Here is a 19,221-nt window from a genome sequence, read left to right as displayed (position 1 = left end):
AAAACAAAAGTAGTATGCAAACGAAACTAAATGATGTGACCTAATTTTTATCCTATATTCTTAAATGACGAAAATCTTTAATAATCTTCTACAAAACCACAGCAGGGATCAAGCTTAAATATGGTAAGGTATGGTTTTAGGTTTGGTAACCTTTACAGCATTCCCACAGATTCAAAATTGCAAAAGCGATTGGATTACAATGAAACCTGTACAAGGCTCGTCAAAGGTGAACTTTTATTGAATTTAAAATACACGAGTAACGCATTCAGATAAACTTTGACCCGCTGAACACGATCTGGTTTCTGTTTTTTATTCTACTATCCATATTCTTCAAAATAACAAATAGCAGTTAAAACTCAAATAAGTGCTGTTTTTTGTTCATTTTTGGAGGTTTATGTGACTGGAAATATTGGGGTTGTAACCACTGATCAAGTACTTCGCTTTATATTTTTTTAAATGGAACAATATCGCTATGAGTGATAGTTGTATGTACCTTGGTTATTGTCCATTGTCAGTTTAACCTTTACCACTAACAAAGCCTATCTAACGTAATTCAAGCTAGGTGACCCCAGCCTACATACGGAGAAACTGTGCCTGAAGCTAGCAGGGCAACCATTGATATATATGTGTGTTATATCCCAACTTGATCTTATGCATCGCAGTACCTCGGCCGCTTTTTTTCTGAGCCTAATGGTTAGACTCAAGTAAAAAATGAAATGATGGGGTTGTACAATAACAGCACAGTTAATAATACATTTGCAAACTTCCTTTATTGATAATAGTTAAGGAAGTCAAAAGCAGTAATGGTCTCCTGGACAACGTGATCAGGTGTCTTTTGTTCACACAAATTCTTTCAGCCATAAAATATTTGCAATTTACCTCATCTGATTGCACAGCAAACTTTTTTGTCATTTATACTTTTAAATAAATCGTTTTGAAGAACACTGTCGTTGAAAAAGAGTTGTTGGAGGAAAAAAATATACCACTGCAGAAGACAAAATCATAAACAGGTCTCAAGCAATGAATTGCACAGCCGAACTTTTCACGTATGGAAATGCTCACTACAAGTATGGAGACAACTTTTCAAATCCGTAAACGCCTATCATAACGGTTCGGATGACAAGTTTCCAAACAGATACGAAGGCGGTAAACTATATGCGGTACATCTGTACAACCAAGTTTTGTTTCATGATGCTCATAACATGCAATATCGGGTCAAAATTTTAGTCATGATATAACGTTTAAGTTTTCAATCTGTAGAGAATTTTTACACACTTCAGACACACGAGGGGCAGAAAATTAACCTCCATCACAGATGCAACACTGGCAAACCTGGAAAGAAAATACACAAAATCACAAATATTATGTTTTATCAATATTTCCTCGGAACCTGAAATTTTAGTCCTGTTATCAGAAGTTTATCCCAATGTAAAATTTTTACATAGTGAAAGATGTGTACATGGACAAGGCGCGAGGCAAAGCGATAACAACAGAAGCCCGGTAATAAATCAGGAAAAGATACGCAACTTACTTTATTCTATCTTATCCTCCACTTTCAGCAACAACAACCTCCATCTGAAAACAGGTAAAGTGTATAACATTTTAATACAGGTATAGTGGAATAAGTTTGTTCTTTGAAGAAAAGACAACAAACAATGTAACCTTTGTTATTGCGGAAGAGTGGTGGAAGCAGATCTGAGTGGTCCTCGCCATTTTATCTGACGTGCTAGATACATGTTGACTTAATAAATAAACTGCACTGTGGAATTCTTGCTAGGCCATTGGATACCACAGAACTCAGAAACTCCTAGCCCACGCTCAAACGGCTGAAAGTAAATTCAGCGGAAACAGCTGCGTTCTCGATGATAAAAATATAATCGGGCCTGACGTGTAAAAATTGATAAAATGGCGATTTGGCTTACTTCGAACTGCGAAATCTCGGTTAAGCAACATCACAATCATAACAAGGATACGTTTTTTTTAAATATCATGAATAATATATTATTAAGGCATATATACATTTGTTCCCGTGCTGTTTTGTTTCTGTTAAAACATTATGTAGAAACAATTGGAGACTCATGAACAAGAAACATAGAAGGTCACGTGGTATTCCTCTGTGACATTGCTGTGCTTGTGTTCCTCATATATGCTTTATAAGCACACATTGCATGTCCACCGACAGTTGTGACGTAATAAAAGCAAAAACCACAAGATTTTATAGCTTTGGAAGCTTTGAACCCCTTTGGTTACAAGTTCGCCATAAATTCCCTCTGAATTCTGTGATGTTTTTTCATTTCATTTAATTTTAAATAGAGATAAAACCTCCGGCAAAAACTGTTTAGAGAGTATTTTGTTGTTGTTTTGTAATCATAGACAAAAATCTGAAGATAAACAGGACTTGAGCAAAGACCTTCTTTCAACTTCCGCACGAAAATATCATTTAGTTCTGAACATGAGACGACATAAAGTGTGCGTACAACATTGATAATGCCGGGTATCTACTCTCGTGTAGTAAAACACCCCGCCTCGATGACGATATACTGCATGAGCTAGGAACGGTGGGTCCAGCACAGTCACATGCATTTAGTTTCCGTCATATAACTGCAGTATTCGCCATAAAATGGCTGTCAAGAATAAAATAAATAATTAAAATAATTAAAAAAAACAAAAATGTTTCTTTCAGGCAGCTCAAGAAAAAAAGGATAAGGACAGAAAATTTTGCATTATTATATTTCGGCAATATGGCAATGGCAATATTTTTAGTACGTTATAAAATGGCTGTCAAGAAAAAGTAAACAAATATGTAAATAATTAAAATCATTAAATAAGAAAAATATTTCTTTTAATGTACTCATTAAAACAGGGAAGAAAATTTTGTCTATTCCTGACAATGACCCTGGAAATTGGGTTATTTTATTGAAGCTAATTGAAATAAGCGGATATATGAATGAATTTTAGTGGATTTAATAGTGCAAATATGCTTAAATCTAGAAACAAAATCTAAGAGTATCTATAAAAACCGGACGGGACAAGTATGCCGAACAGAAAATTGGCTACGTGAGGAAGTGCAGTTTGATTTTGATTTATAAGCAACGGCGTTGCTTTGATACACTTGAAAGTTTATTCCATCCCAGTGATGTCCAGAATATTTAGAATGCTTTCGTCCGTCCTGTTTATGTCATTGCAATGAAAACCTCAGTGCTATATTGAATATCATTTAATCTCAGACAAACAAAGCTATTGCGGTGCATGTAGTCACAGAGAAAATGTGTTAATCACATTTTTTTAAACACCACCTCTCCCACCCCCAATATATATATATATATATATATATATATATATATATATATATATATATATATATATATATATATACAAAGACCAAAGATTTTTAACTAGTCAGTCACAGAGTAAACTGCCCTACCATTGCTATGAGGACAAGGTTTGTTCCTCCGCGTAGTGGGGCCTTCCTTTGTCATCGACATCCATTCCATTAACAGGAGCGCCAGTAATGCCTGCGTTATAGGAAAGCTTCTTTTCATTTTCCCTTTGGACCCCATAATTAAACAATTTTGTTGCTGCAACGTCGTACTGCTGGTGATATCGTAAGTGATCAATCCCCCACGATAACCTAGTATCAGCTCTTAAACAATTTTTATTTTCTGTAAATTAATGCTTAGGAGCCCACATAGCAGAAACACAGAAAAATATATATGCCGTTTCTCACCATTCTGACCAATCACAGCATTAGTCTGTATAGCTTACATTCGTGATTGACAGTTTCCACCAGCAACATATATGTTTCAAATTAAAAGAGCGACAAAGAAGGTACACGTACTACTTTATTCCTGTCAGTCATGATCTGTCACCTTAGGATATCGTTTTAATGTAAGCAGTTACAACATCCAATAGAATGCCGACTACAAGGCGTATTATAACAGGCTGTGCACGGTGCATTTTTGCGCACTATAGTGTCTGTTAAGCTCCAGATAAAAAATAGTTTTGGTATTCATATGTTATATGTGCACCTATAGCCCACAGGTCTGATTCAGGACAGATTACCGTACAAATTGGGCCGAAGCCAAACCTTCAGGTAAAATTGTCATCACGGGCAAAAGATCAAGAAGTTGTCAGAGACTGTTGGGTGATTTTGTAGAGCTGACTATCATCGCTTAAAGCAAATGAATTCCCTTAGTCACGATCGTACCACGGCAGCCATTTTAGACTAGAGCTATAAGTTGGGAGAATTCAGGTATGGCTTAGGCATTTAGAATATATCTTTTAGGCCAGAGAAAGTCGACAACCTTCCTAAATTCAAAATTACTCAAAACGTTAAAAACGTAAGATTTTGATATTTTACACACATCATTCAATGGATATCAGATTAATTCAGTTTCAATTACGTCATCATGAGTGGAATAGTATTAAAGGTAGTTATCAACAGTATTTTGTTCGACATTTAAATATGTGGTTTGTAAACATCCTTTGCTAATATTTAAACTTGCATGAATATGGGAATATAAAATAATGCAGTATTGCAAAACCTTAGCAGCGACAAATGGTCACACGTAACCTGTAAAATATCACTTCACACGAACAAATTTTTTCAGTGGTGTCTTGCTATAATGTATGACAATATTTAACGTATTTGACTGTTGTTTAACCCCATAATCAATCAATTTCCCCAACACGATGGCTGCCAGTGGTATGGGTGTAGGAAACCAAAATGCCACAGGTAAACCATTCACTACTGGCAAGTTACTGACGAACTTTCCTATGTGAACTCCATGTTAGTGGAAAGCAGGTGTTCTCCAACAAATCTTAAACTGAGCGAACGACTAGTGCCCCACATCTCAGTGAGAGTAGAACGGAGCGATGGGTGGTGGTGATGGTGGTGGGTTTGTGTCATGTTGGTGGGTGGGGGGGATGTTGTCAACAAAACCTGATACGATTATGATTGTGAATGTACAGTGTACATGAACAAACTGCTTCGCGTCTGGAAAATGTGCCATGACTAAATTTTATGACACGTTCATGGTTTTCTCCCTTAGCTACTAGGTTTTGTGACAAATGTTGGATTTGGACCATTGTCAATAGTCGACAGCAGAGAATAACAAAATGACTTTTGCAAAAAGGCTTTAATTTTTATCGCCATCATTTAAACAAGTTCCGCTATGCCCACTATTATACTCATATAAAAACATTACGGCTCAACCAAAATAAAAACTGGTCGGGAAACCTTTGCCCATCAAAATTGATATTTGCAGGCAGTGCCCACTTAATCTTTAATATTGTACTTGAACACCTGATTATTAAAATTTGCTGATGTTTATTCCACAAATCCCGGGACGTTTTTTGTTCTCTTTCTGACAATGGTTTGCGTGCTAGTCCAGAGCGATAGCTGTGAGTTCAAGTCCAGCTCATGCTGGCTTCCTGTAGGTAAGCCTGTCTGCAAGCTGCGGATGGTCGTGGGTTTCCCCACCATAATACTGGCTATCCGGTGTAAAGATCCGGTGAAAAAAATAAATTCAAAATAAATAAAAAATAAAAACAAACTTTTATTCACTTTCACCATTCAACTTCAACAGTTTACACGCATCCAGTAAAACAAAATAGCAGAAAGAGCAGCCTGTCTAAAGCTTGAGAAGGCTTAGGTGTGTCAGCACGATTGTTTACATTCTTGGTTTTTTAGCATTACTTTCAACACTTTTTTTATTTCTTTTTTCATTCCCTTGGTGTTGTACACCGTGCTCAAGAATATTTCATCTATACGACAATTCCCAGCATTATGGGGGCGGGGGGGGGGGGGGGGGGGCACCGAGAAGAGTCCTTGAGAAACATTTTTGGCAATATCCAGCAGACAATTTAACAATACCGATACGTTTTTCTGTTTTGTGTTACTGGCACACATTGCTGAAGACACCTGATATAACGTCTCATGTAGACAAAGCGGACTGACCCCAGGTCGACGGTTGTCTTGACAACCACAATGCGCCAGACATGGTATAGTATCATGATTAGCAATCCTAAAAGTGTACATGTATTTACATATGTAACTTTTCTTATGACTGAAGTTCATACCATCTGACCTCTCAGACTTCAGAGAGATTACTTGAAATAGCGAGCATATTTTATATGACGTGAGGTCAGTGCGCATCATGAGGTGTTTGGCTGTGTAACGAACACTGCATCTCACACCAGAGGTATCGGATCAGTTACAGAGGTATTCAACTGTACCGATTCCTCGAAATGTCAGTTTTGTATTTGCTCTATGACAGTCGCATGACTTTAAAATATCAGTAAAATCTTCTTTGACCTTTTTTTTTGCAAAATATCCGGCAGTGAACAATTTCAGCAAAATAACCAAATGTATGTGTGCCATGCATCGGGTTAGCAAAGTTCAGCCATATATATATATATATATATATATATATATATATATATATATATATATATATATATATATATATATATATATATATATACTAAAGATGAATTTTAAAAAAACAGGTCACTTGACGAATTTAAGGACAACGTACATTTCACTCCCATGAAGCATTTTATAAATATTTTTCTGCAAAAAGCGTACACTGGGTTGTTTATTTGATCTTCAGTGAATTTTATGTTATTATTGGGTTATTTGGCTTTCATTAAAACGATGTACACGTGGAGATTAATCGGTGGGGGATATTTGGAACACAACCGTCATTTAAAGGAGAAAAAAACATAAAAGTGTTACCAAGTGAATTCTTATTGCAAATACGATATATAATATTGTTTTTGATTTTCTCCATTTGGATAATAGGGTATTTGAAAACATTTTTATATTTCGGGTATTTGGGACAACGTCTTGATATATATCGTCTCTAAATAAGGATAGGATGCAATTGAATAATTTGAATGTAAATGTGTTGTTGTATTGCTAAACGTATGCATTTAATTTGAATTATGATAATATTTATGAATATATTAAAAATATACATGATAAAAATCCATGCTGAACACATTTGTTGGATCAAAATGACAAATTCTAGAACACATATATGTATTTATTTAACATGTATCACATCCTTGTTTATAACATTAAACCAAGACACTATATAGCAAGAGTTAGTACTGAATACCCACCATAAAGAAGTTAATTTTCAAGTGACTTTTTGTATTAAAAATATAAATAAGAAAAATAAAAAAAAATACTGAATACCACATCTACAACGAACTTGTCGCACTCTTTCATCACAAGTTTATGTATTTTATATGTTTTCTTCGTCTTTAATAGCAAAGCACCGATGATTATTTCTATACAATGCACTGAGAACTAAACTGAGAAAACCAGACCGACCGGGTACAGCATTGTGATAGTTTATAAATTGTCACAAATATTCTGTGAAGTCCACCCTATTGACAGGTTACCTCAGTTAGGACTTCATACAAAATGTTCGTGTGAATGATTAAATTGAAGCTTTGGCATTGTAGCAGTTTGGTTGACTTAACGATGCCAGTGAAGTCTAGGTTAGATAAGTATTTTGAGTATAGTTTAATACCAGTAATGAATGGCCATTAGGTATTGTTCTTAATATCGTGATGTAACGGGATACCTAAGTGTTAGACTAGTGATGTATTATTATTTGTTATTCTGCTTAAGCCATGGTGCAAGGAGACACGTGCTGGAGTCGTTAACCATTTACGTGAACAGTTAGAAAAAAACCATTAACTCCTGTAAAAATTGAAAATTGCGCGTGACCATTTGCCGAGTAAGTAACAAACTGTTGTCACCATGTTAATATTCTCGCTGTGTTGAAGCCTTTCGCACTGACGTAGTTAAGGTCTGGCATTATAGAGACTGAACACAAAAAGTTCATGTCTGGAAAAATAGTCACAGTATTACAGTCTGTAGTATGTAATGTTAGGTATTACGGCGTACATAGATAACAATGTACAATATATATATAGATCTTCTGTAAGCTTTATTCACAGAGTTAAAACACATTTATGCTGGCTCTCAGACTCATTCCTGAGAAGGTAATATATTTGTATTTATTACAGCACATTGCCTGGCCTTATTACTAAGTAAATAGCCAAATAAACAGAGAGCATTTTTTTCTATTTTTATATAAGGATCTTAAATTCGCTAAACATATATAACCAAATAGCTTAAAAATAATATTAACGAGCTTAATTAGGGGAGTGACGATAGGGGTTATCTCATCATCCGCCAGTCATTGTAATACAATAGCTATTGTTGACAAGTTGACAGTTCTCTAATTATTTACATCAAAGCATGAATAGAATCCGTGCAGTCATAGTTGTAGACACCCAGTTTCAAACTCGATAGTTTATGCTTCTCCACAACAAACTTCACAGCAAACAAAAACCTCTTCAGCATTCATCAGCCCGACCCTGAAAAATTATTCTGTATTCTTTACATTATACAGTTTTCCGTGAATGAAGTTTTCAGATTCTATTGCTGATTGTAAATATAGTAAGGTTTTCAGTCCGTTTTATTACATCCTGGATGAATCTACGGTATGAATTAGACCTGAGATCTGTTTCCTTTTTTTCAGCTTAGCTTTCAGTAATACAGAGCTGGGGCTCTGTTCACAAAGTCATATCTGACGTAAGCCAAAACACTGAAATACCACCATAAAGCTTATGTCTTGAATGAAGAAATTAAAATTTGTCCACCTCATTAGTATTAGCAAAAGACAAAAGTGTTCAAATATCTGCTTCAAAACCCCAAACTTAAGCAGTGTAAAGAGGTTTTGAATCTTGACTTAAGTCAGAAATGCCTTTGCGGAATCGGCTTCTGTACTTCTCCCCTCACTAACCTCGAACTTGGTATTTTTTGGTTCAACACATCAAAGCTGTACGTTACAAAAACATGTTTCCATGAATCCTAAGGTATTTCTGGCTTTGCTAATTGCCAATTTTCGCGTATGTGATCACAGGTAAAATCGGACTTACTTCAATCGTTTATATCTTAAAATGTTACAATCACTTTTCTATCCCTTCGTGCACTCGACATGTTTCATCAAAGAGAACATTCGGTAAGAAACCATTAGCCCTTAGGCCCCAGTCTAGAAAATATACGTATGTCATTACCTTGTACACTGATAGTTTAATGTCACAGCAAACTAATCTACCTTATATATATGCCAAATATATCTGCCATCTGTCAAGAACAACATTTCCCTGTGGATATAGAATTACATTCTAGTAATAAGTTTATAGATATAAAAGTAAGCTTTTTCTGATATCGAAAAATGATAGAAGAAAAAAATAACACACAAAAAAAAAAAAAACAACGACCCTCCCTAACTTTTTACATCTATGACATATAAATGAAATAAACTGACTAATAAAGATGTACAGATATACAGATAAACTGGGACTGGTGAAGATATCGTCATCCTCCTTGAAATCGATAAGATTATTTTTATTCGCGGCAGTTTTGTGATATAATTTGTGAAAAAAAAACGACAAATGATACATTCCTGAAACTTCACTATGGGTTAGGGAAGGGCCTAAAGGTGTGTTTTTTAACTTTTGGAAACATTTGGCCGTTTCTCCAGAGCTGAAAGTTAAACTGCACTTGCACAAAACTTTCTCAGCTGAAATTCGTTCGCTACTGAGTGAAAATGACCAAAAAATTCTTTTTTTACCTAATAATTTCTGTAATGCAAATAGTTCTAACTAGTTTTTGGGCGTTCCCAAAAATGCAATTTTTGCACAAACGGAAGTGACATCCTAGAAACTGGAAGTAGTTATATTTCCTTGAAGCTAGAGGCGCAATCTTAAGGCCTTACATCATTCCAAGACAAGAGCATGTATTTTACCTAGCCGGTAATGACATTAGCAAACCGGAAGTAAAAAATGCAAAAAAATGGTATTTTTATGTATTGTTACGTATGCTACATTTAAAGTCAGTTGGATTGATTTCAATAATAGCCTACGTAACAAGTGCTCGTGGAGACTATCTAGGGATAAAAAGAATGCATTGTGTGTGGAAATTAAGCTTTAGCTGATACAGCGGAACTGATTTCATGTGAAAACTGAAAATTTATATTTGTAGATTCTAAACATGTTACTTGGGGTAGTTTGACGTCTTTGATCATCAGTCCGGTCTTATGTTTCCTGCGATGTATACTTTTGTCACAATTGCGAGCAAATTGTTAAAAGTCACAATTTCACCCAGTTTTGCAGGTCACATGTCAGAAAATTGTAACAGCTGTAAAGATGAAAATTGCTGTGTTAAAATGCATATATATACGTACTGCACATAAGCTGAGAATTGCTGAGATGTGCCAAAAGCCACATTGCATGTACGCCTTCGAATATTGTCCAAATTTCGCTTTACTACAGTTGGCACATTCTTTTGTACATGCTATATATGGTTTACATGCAATGCATTGGTGACTATGAACAATGCACTGGTGCCCTAGGTGACACTCAAGACCAATTCGCAGGTGCCGACAGACATTCTCATGTACGATCGGAGAGGACACAAACATGAGCTGAACTTTAACTCACAGGGATCAAATTATTCTGTTTTTATTCCACAATATTCACCATATATATGTAATATACTTTTGTTTGGCTCTAAAGATTTAAATTACGAAGATAATAAACTCGTTTTTCAATGTGTGCATAAATTTATCAATGATAGATACAGAAAGATTTTATGACCATGGTAATGGTAATAACGATGTTCTCATTGTAAATAATAATTAATTTATTTCTACTTATATCTGATATATTTATTCTCATATTTGTATGTATGTACTTCGTTAGTTATTATGTTGTTAATTGTTGCTTTGAGGAGATCTCCGTAGTAGCCATCAGGCTGTGAGAAATCCTCGTTAAATAAATAAAGAATTAAATTAAATTGACGGCAGGCTGCTGAGTCATTGTGCTGCACTAATACATTAACCATAAGTACATATACTAAAGTCCCTGCGTAAACCAACCTCAGTTACCTGATCAAAGGCTAAAGTTAAAAAGCGAATACTTATCAATATGCATACATACAAATACAGGCGTAAACTATGTCGTGTCCGCGTATTAGAACACAGGTCAGCTGATCTTGAATTCATAAGAAGACAAACTTACAGTCAGGATTTGGGCAATTGCGCTGGCAACAACCTCCTCCAGAGCATGCTCTCCGTTCCTCAGTTGGTTCCTGTTCGCTCATACCCACCATCACCATCATGAGCGCCATAGTTATCGGGAAACTTCGTTTCATTTTTCCCTTGATTATCTTTGGTGTTTTTAAGTCTTCATAAAGTTTGCTGGGATCTTGTTCCGACATTGTCCAAGATCATGGATTACAATTGAAGATTATTACATACATGTAGACATGTAGTTCCAATGTTGTTTAACCGCTAATCTTGCGTGTTATATATCAGACGGCCCCTGTCTTGTCCACGCCCAATTCTAGATTATAATGTTAGCTACAGGCTGTCAAATTTGATTTACAGAATTCCACCATTAGAATGCCTCAAACTTCTGCACATGTCTAAATGCATATGGAAGGCGTCAGTAACTTGACACAGCATGGCATCACAACCCTGGAGCGCACCCTAACGAACAAAGGCATTGTCTCGTATTGGCATACTACTATACAATCTGAAGACAGATTACGTTATGCCCTCTTTGCATTTATAGAGTACCCTTTGTAGTATAAAAGATGTCTGACAGAAGACATTCTTACATGATAAGATATTGCTAACAATCCAAATAATTAGTGTCTCTTTTTGGTATCTCCGTGTTCATTTTGAGTCTATGTTCTTGATTTTGTCAAATGAAAACTTCAAATGAACTTCTTTATTCAACAATTTCTGCAAGCAAATTTTAAGGAAAATCATGTTTAAAAGTTGACTTCAGTGTTTACGGAGACCGTAGTTCTTTCTACGTTTTACCGGCAATGGACAAACTAAAGATTCCGTTTGACCATTTCCGGAAGGTATATGACGGGCATTGATGTTTTTACACGACATGCGTGCATTTTGTAGCTGATATTGATTGTAAAATTGAATCTGGGTTTAAAATTAGAACTTCTACACATTTAACTATGTGACAGCAGGTTATAGTTTTCTTAAAATTAAAGTGTGTAAATAGAGATGATGATTCTTTTTGTTTTTTACCTTTGTTGTTTCCTTTCTCTTTGAGATGCACATTCCTTGACGTGTGTATACTTTTCCTGTTGGCGGGAGAGTCTGATTACCATATTGTGTGGGATAGTCCAAAAATAACTTGATCCCATAAACAGGCCCATTCCAAAGGAGACGAAGCATTCATGACGAATCTGACTTCCTATCTGCAGTCCTACTTATACATTTCATTGGAAAAAAATCCATAAGCGCTCTTCCTAACCCGCAGCTATATATTCATCGTATAGGCGATTCTAAAGATAACTAGCAAGGAATGGTAAACATCTTGACTTATTTCATGTATAAGGGGCCAGTTTCATGAAGCACACTTATTTAAGTAAGCCCTTAACCAGCATGGGAAAGTATGTTGTAGAGACATAAAGTGCACTTAACTAAGGACAACTTAACACTAATTACGCTTCATGAAACCGGCCCCAGGGGAATAATTCCGATTACTCGATGCCTTACCCGACCAAATGATTTGATGTATGACAAAGTAAGAATATGGCTTCTGGTTCATAGTCTTATGTTTTTATAACGAATTCAAACTAAGTATAGAAAAGTTTGCAATTGATCTTCCTGATAAAATGTAATTCCGACGTTGCAACACTGAAGAGTACAGAATAAATTTTAATCTAGCACATAGAATTACTTTACCCCAGAACCTAAGCGGTAAACTTCGGGTGATATTTGCATGTTGCCATGATACAGAAAAGGATCTGTGTCTTAGGTTCAACTGATTAGATTTGTCCACACAGGAGAAATTACAACTCTGATCCCATACAGCCAATTCACTCCGATCCGACAAATTTAGGTGTATAAATATGGCCCAAGAAGCACCAATCAGATTTTGATTTTGCAAATACAACAATCGAAAGAACGTTAACCCACAAAGAGGTGGACCCACCACCATCAGGATTAGGGGGATTAGTCCTCGTGCTACCTCCGTCATAAACATGACTAGAAAGGTCTTTATTGCAGAGGAACCTCTTTTTCATTTTCCCCTTCGCTCTCCTCTCTGTTTTTATGTCTCCATCTGGTTTGCCCTGATCTTGTTCCGGCTTTATCCGAGATTGTGACTTTTCTTACAATTAATCTCTCGTAGAACTCTTTACACGTATATACTTTGAATTTTTGCTAAGCAAACTTATACTTACCTGCCACTTATTGGCTAGTCTGGCATATTATCAGAACGCCCCCTGTCTTGTCAACGCCCACATCTAGATTGTGCTGTCAGCTAAAGGCTCTCCAATTTGAGTGACAGATTCGATCAATTACAAATGTACCATTCGGATGCTGCAAGCTTTTGCATCTATTTAAGGTACATCTAACAGTACAATTTTTTTCTGTCCTTTTTCCTTTGCAGTCTGTGCAGTCAAAATGTAAGCGTAAATGCTGGATTTTCCTATATATATACGACAGTTATATGAAAGAACATGACATTACAGGCTATCGGCGCTCACTCTGACAAACATGACATGTGTCGAATAGGAATATTATTGCAGAATTTCAAGACAATATTATGCTCTCTTTGCATTTATAGTCTAGTGTGGTTTAAAAGAAAATGACATAACGTATCCTTGCATAAGACATTACTAACGACCCAAATAATTGGCGTCTCTTTTTGGTATCTTCGTTTCACTCAGGACGGGCTACATTACGCCTCTCGCATGTACAGCACAATGTAATTTAAAAGGGTATGACATAAAGACTTCTTACAGGATAAGATTTAATCAACTACCCAAGTAATTGGTGTGATTTTTTTGATATCTCCATGTTCTTCCTTCAGAATATTTTATTTAACAGTCCTGCTCTTGTCCTGGTCAAATAAAGACGTTATATGAACCTTGTTCCATAGTTTCTGCTAGCAAATGTCAATAAAACCTTATTAAAAAGCTTATTGTTTCCGTTTTCAAGCTGTCCAAAACACCACTAAAACTTATATGTTTTTTTGCGAATTGTTCATGCAGAGAATAAAATGCATTCAAACAGTCCAATGTTAAGGGGGAACGTTGCATACCATATCGATTATGATGAACACCGATGACGTCACAGGCGTTTCATTTCTTTATTAACCGTGTGCTTACGGTCATTTACATGATATGTGTACATTTTTGGCACTTTGGTAAAAAAAAATTTAAATCAGTATTAAATCTGAAACACAGTGAAAAAATGAAAATCAGGATGGTGCGGGACTTCTGAGACACCCTGTATATGGGAGGGAAACAAAGAGGGCAGCACAGATCTTGCGAGTCAAGTGAAACCTGTAATTTCCAATTCAAAAGATTAATGTCGATATCCAAACAGATATCGACATTTCTGAACAGATATACATCAGTGGATCTCTAAATTCCGTTTTTTAACATTTATGGCTGTCAACTGTAGTTCTTTTCTGAGAAAATATTTTCAATAATTGCATACAACAATGCATTAGCGAGGCCCTTGTCAGACTGTAGTGCTAGGTTACTGTTTTCGGATTTATACGGCATTAAATCGTGTTTTGAATTTTTGTGTAACTCTATAAGACTAGTGACCATCGCAGATAGTTGTCTCTTAATTGTCTAAACTAAAAGCAAACTGCATTTACCATATACTTATTGATAAAGATGTATATGTTGTATTTAGTTGCAAACTTTTATTCACCATGCTAGTTGGTTGCATGTTCACTACCGTCTTATACACATATCAGTGAATATAGACAACTAGTTTGCAAAGAATAGACGTAAATATCTACAACATCAGTGCAGTTATATGTAATTGATTTTATGACATATCTACAGATATTTTTGGTGAACAAAGTGTTAGTCGAACATTTTCACTCTAGAATTCCTTGTTTTAATGTGTATTTAAAATATCATAATTTCTGCACAACGCATACAAATGGAAAGTTTTCAAAAGTAAATATACCTATAGGGTCAGGTTCCTTGCCTTAAACAAAGAGTCAGTAAATAGAAGTAACATACAGCTCTATCTACAATAAAGAGTAAAATGGTCACAGGTAACCTGATTATTACGGCCTCTTGTCCGTTTACCTCAGTTAGGATTTTATCCTCGTCGCTGATATGGATGCATTTATTTTATTTATTTATTTATTTGATTGGTGTTTTACACCGTACTCAAGAATATTTCACTTTTATGACGGCGGTCAGCATTATTTTTGGGAGTAAACTGGGCAGAGCCCGGGGAAAAGCCATGTCTATCAACAGGTTGCTGGCATACCTTCTCACGTTCGGCCGGAGTGAAAGCCAGCATGAGCTGGACTTGAACTCACAGCGACCGCATTGATGATACAGATTCATATTCTCCAGTGAACACACAGTTTGCATTTTGGTAGGATCCATCCGTTTGTCTGTTTTAGCCTCATCATTATATTCTTGAGCAAAATTGAGTAAAGTTGATTACATGTATATATGATATTGCTGGACACGTATACAGTTGTGCTTTGCAAAGGCCGCTGTGAACAAATGGTACACAAAAATTTATACCAATATTCGGTGCTATGCTACTTGACATATAAAAACTGGCTGCAAAGTTGAGTGTAGAGTGTATATGTACGTATTTTAAAATTCCTAATGATTATATGTCCAAAGTGTGTTTTGACCGGAGAACAGTATTTCTATGAATTTGCCTGAACTTTGTTTCCAAAGTGTGTCTCTGTCCGATCTTTTTATGGAAGTCTATACATTTTAAATAACCATGTAACCAATTTGTAATCGGACAGGATGAGAATAAAAGATTTGGAATAATCCTCGGTTTTCTAAGCCTATCTATTGTTTGTTCAGAGTGTGTTTAGGTCAGACCATAGTAAACTTTTTAAGAAAGTCTGTGGATTTTCATTAATCACGTAACCAACTTGTAATCGGACAGGACAACGGTAAAAGGTTTGTGGTAAACATCAGATTTCCAGGTCCATTCGTTGTCTGTTCAGAGGGTGCTTGGGTCAGACAATATGAAAATGTTTGACGAAAATTTTCAGGAAAATTCATGAATTTATATATGGTCGACGTTTGCGGATAATTTTTTATTTGTATGAATTTCCAAAAAGTGTTTCATCCGGACAATCATCAGAAACACCAATCAAATCAATCAATAAATCAAAGGTTTCATATCTGGATTTTGCAGAATGTATGCTTCCAAAATGTGTGTCGTGTAGGCATTCGCAAAAATTGCTGTCTTCGACAAGGATTCGTTTGAATTTTGTGTCCAGCCGGAATTTATCAAGCGGAAGTAGTTACAGCCTCACGATAATCCGTAGATTTATGTTAATTATGTGACCAAATTGTACTTCAACCTTACAATATAAATAGTGTAGGACAATTTGTAGATTTGCATAAATTATGTGACAGAACAGTATATTGATTGTGTAATAGTTGGATTTTTATGAATCATGTAACCAAATTTTATTTCGACCAGACAAGAGTTTTTATAGCAGTATTTATATATCCAGTGTGTATTAGGTGTGTTAGCTAAATGTTTTGGGGTAGAATTTGTATGTGTTAGAATAATATAACCAAATGTTTCGATATTTTAGTGTTTCAATTGGCCAGCTATATACGCTCTAAGACAAACTGTGGATTTCTTTTGAATTTTGTCGCAGTTTGTATTCTGACCCAACAAATGAACTAAAAATTTCAGGAAAATTTTTAGATTTGCAGGGATTATGTGACTGAATTTTATTTTGAATGAGTAAGTATATAATCTCCAAAAAGAATATAATTATCCACTGTAATATTTAACCTATACAAATTGATGTCTCTTCATTTGCATCAGCTTTTTTGTGTCCTGATTTTTGTCATTGCCTTTGTGTCAGCTCAAATTATTATCTTTCATTTGTTATTTCACATTGTCGTATACATTATTCTCTTTCACAGAGAAGACAAAGCTGAAAGAAGTAGCGAAGAAACAAGGCGACAAGAGCTGAAGCAGTGTGGTCAGATGTTTGGCGTGATTAACCGATCTGGCGGAGACTTCATTGATAAAGACTCCGAGGACATTTCTTCTAATAGCACTTTTAACTTTATTTATTTGAAATTTTTAAACTCTGTAACGTGTGTAATTGAGATTTCAAATTTCATTTTACAACTTGTAAAACCGTATCTTTACGGAATTTATTCCATCAAAAAATAAAGATATGACTTGTACAGAATTGGCTTGGCACCCTTATTTGAAGGAACACGTGCAGCATACGTTAAATGGGTTGGGTGTTATGCCTGGCGTTTTCGGTATGATGATTCAGTGAGACAGCACTATTCATATACCACAGTCTCGTTTTTGGACGGAGGAAATCGCTCACCTGCGGGATTCATGGTAAAACATTTGTGGCGATCTCCCTAGCAGGACTAGGTTTAGCCTGTGTAAGTATGATGTGACTGGGTATGCCGTCGTGTCTGGCGTCTTTGGTATGGCGTTGTGAGACAGCACAGCAGACATGTCCGCATTGGCCCCAACCTGTTACTAGAAGACACCGCCATGATATTTCGGAAACATATAAACACACAAACAAAACTTCTAATTGAAACTTCACTTTGATCATGAGACGAGAGTTGAGAGTGGTCAGTTAAACGAAAACGATCTAGCTGCAGAGAAAACCCTAAGGAAGTTCCCCTGTTTCCAGCTTTCACTGGTTGCGTGCTCTTGGTGACAATTACAGTTTGCTGCCGACGACAGTCGTGTGGCCGATTTAGTAGTATTATATTCGCTGAAGACCGGTTGTCCTCCACAAATATCGTATGCACATCTCTACGTCACATGCAGGATAATTCGTTAGTAACTTGCCGAACGTCGGTGGTTTTATGCGGCACTCCGGTTTCCTTAACCTATAACACTAACCACCAATGTATACTTGCGGTGTTAAACAGTAATCCAATAAATAAATCGTAAGAGGGAAGCATGAGAATCACTATACGGCGTTAAACGCATATCAATCAATCAATAAATCAACCAATCAGTTTGGGGCTGAATCCCACCTAAGACCTTAAAATCGCCAATTTCCATAACTTACTACATGGTTTGATGCTAGGCACAAGCGAACAGACCAAGTACCTTTCTTCACGTAAAAGAAGCCTCTTCTTTGCCAGGGTTTCAAGCACGCTACTTAAAATCACAGTTAGGGTGATATAACGAATGAAATGTAAATACATGTATGTAAACTGACGGCCAAAAGAACCTTTACGAATCCGTGAGTTAAATTTAACCAGCCTTTTCAGCAAATTAATCATAAATTATTGTAGGAAAACATTGTACGAAGTATATTCCCATGTGCGACAAGCGCCATATACGCCCACACGGATTTGTTTTGAGACAACGTAGAAAGTTGAAAAATCACGTGACCCATGGATGGCCGCAACTGAATACACAGTGTGCTGGACATTGACTAAAAACCACTAAAGTAATGCCTCGATTGACTCCAGAACAACGCGAGAGGGCCCTGGGTATGGTATCCATGGGATCCACCCATGCCCACATTAGAAGGACCTTCGCCTGCTGTAACTGTGTCAAACTTGATGCAACGCTACAGACAGACAGGGCAGACATCGGACAGGCGGGCCTAGGGTAACTACGCCCAGAGAAGACGGGTACCTGCGCAACTTACACCTGAGGAACCGCTTCCTGACAGTGACATAGTCTTCAATCAATCTCTTGGGTCACCGGGCCAGTCGGCAGACCGAGTCCAGGAGGCTCATGGCTCACCGAATTAGGACCTATTGACCATTCAGAGGGCAGTTGTTGACAGCCGAATATCGTCGCCAGAGGTTGCGATGGGCTCGAATTGTACGCCGTTGAATGCTACGTGAGTGGCAACGTGCTATTTTCACGGATGAAAGCTGCCTCTGCCTGTTCCGAGCCGATGACAGACAACGAGTTTACAGTCGAAGAGGCGAACGAACGACTGCATCATGCATCCAGGGGGTGGTACCGTTTGGTGGCGGCAGCGTGATGGTGTGGGATGGGATTTGTGGAGAGGATCGGACACCACCGGTCATCATCTACGGAAACCTAACCGGGTTAAGTTACGTGGATGAAATTCTACGTCCTGGCATTCCTTCAACAGCAGCCACGTGGTGTCATGTAC

General features: G+C 36.6%; 1 long non-coding RNA gene across 1 annotated transcript in view; it reads left to right on the top strand.

The window, feature by feature from the left end:
• The window catches only part of LOC135479883 (uncharacterized), a 42,067-nt gene extending 24,547 nt beyond the window's left edge, over nucleotides 1–17,520 (top strand). The window contains exon 3 of the long non-coding RNA XR_010445881.1: nucleotides 17,021–17,520. This is a non-coding gene — a long non-coding RNA (uncharacterized LOC135479883). The remainder of the gene's footprint in view (nucleotides 1–17,020) is intronic.
• Nucleotides 17,521–19,221: the final 1,701 nt, after the last annotated feature.

The sequence above is a fragment of the Liolophura sinensis genome, chromosome 12, assembly GCF_032854445.1.
Source record: "Liolophura sinensis isolate JHLJ2023 chromosome 12, CUHK_Ljap_v2, whole genome shotgun sequence".
Classification (NCBI taxonomy): Eukaryota; Metazoa; Mollusca; class Polyplacophora; order Chitonida; family Chitonidae; genus Liolophura; species Liolophura sinensis.
The sequence above is the reverse complement of the archived record's forward strand: the minus strand, read 5'-3'. Positions and strand labels throughout refer to the sequence as shown.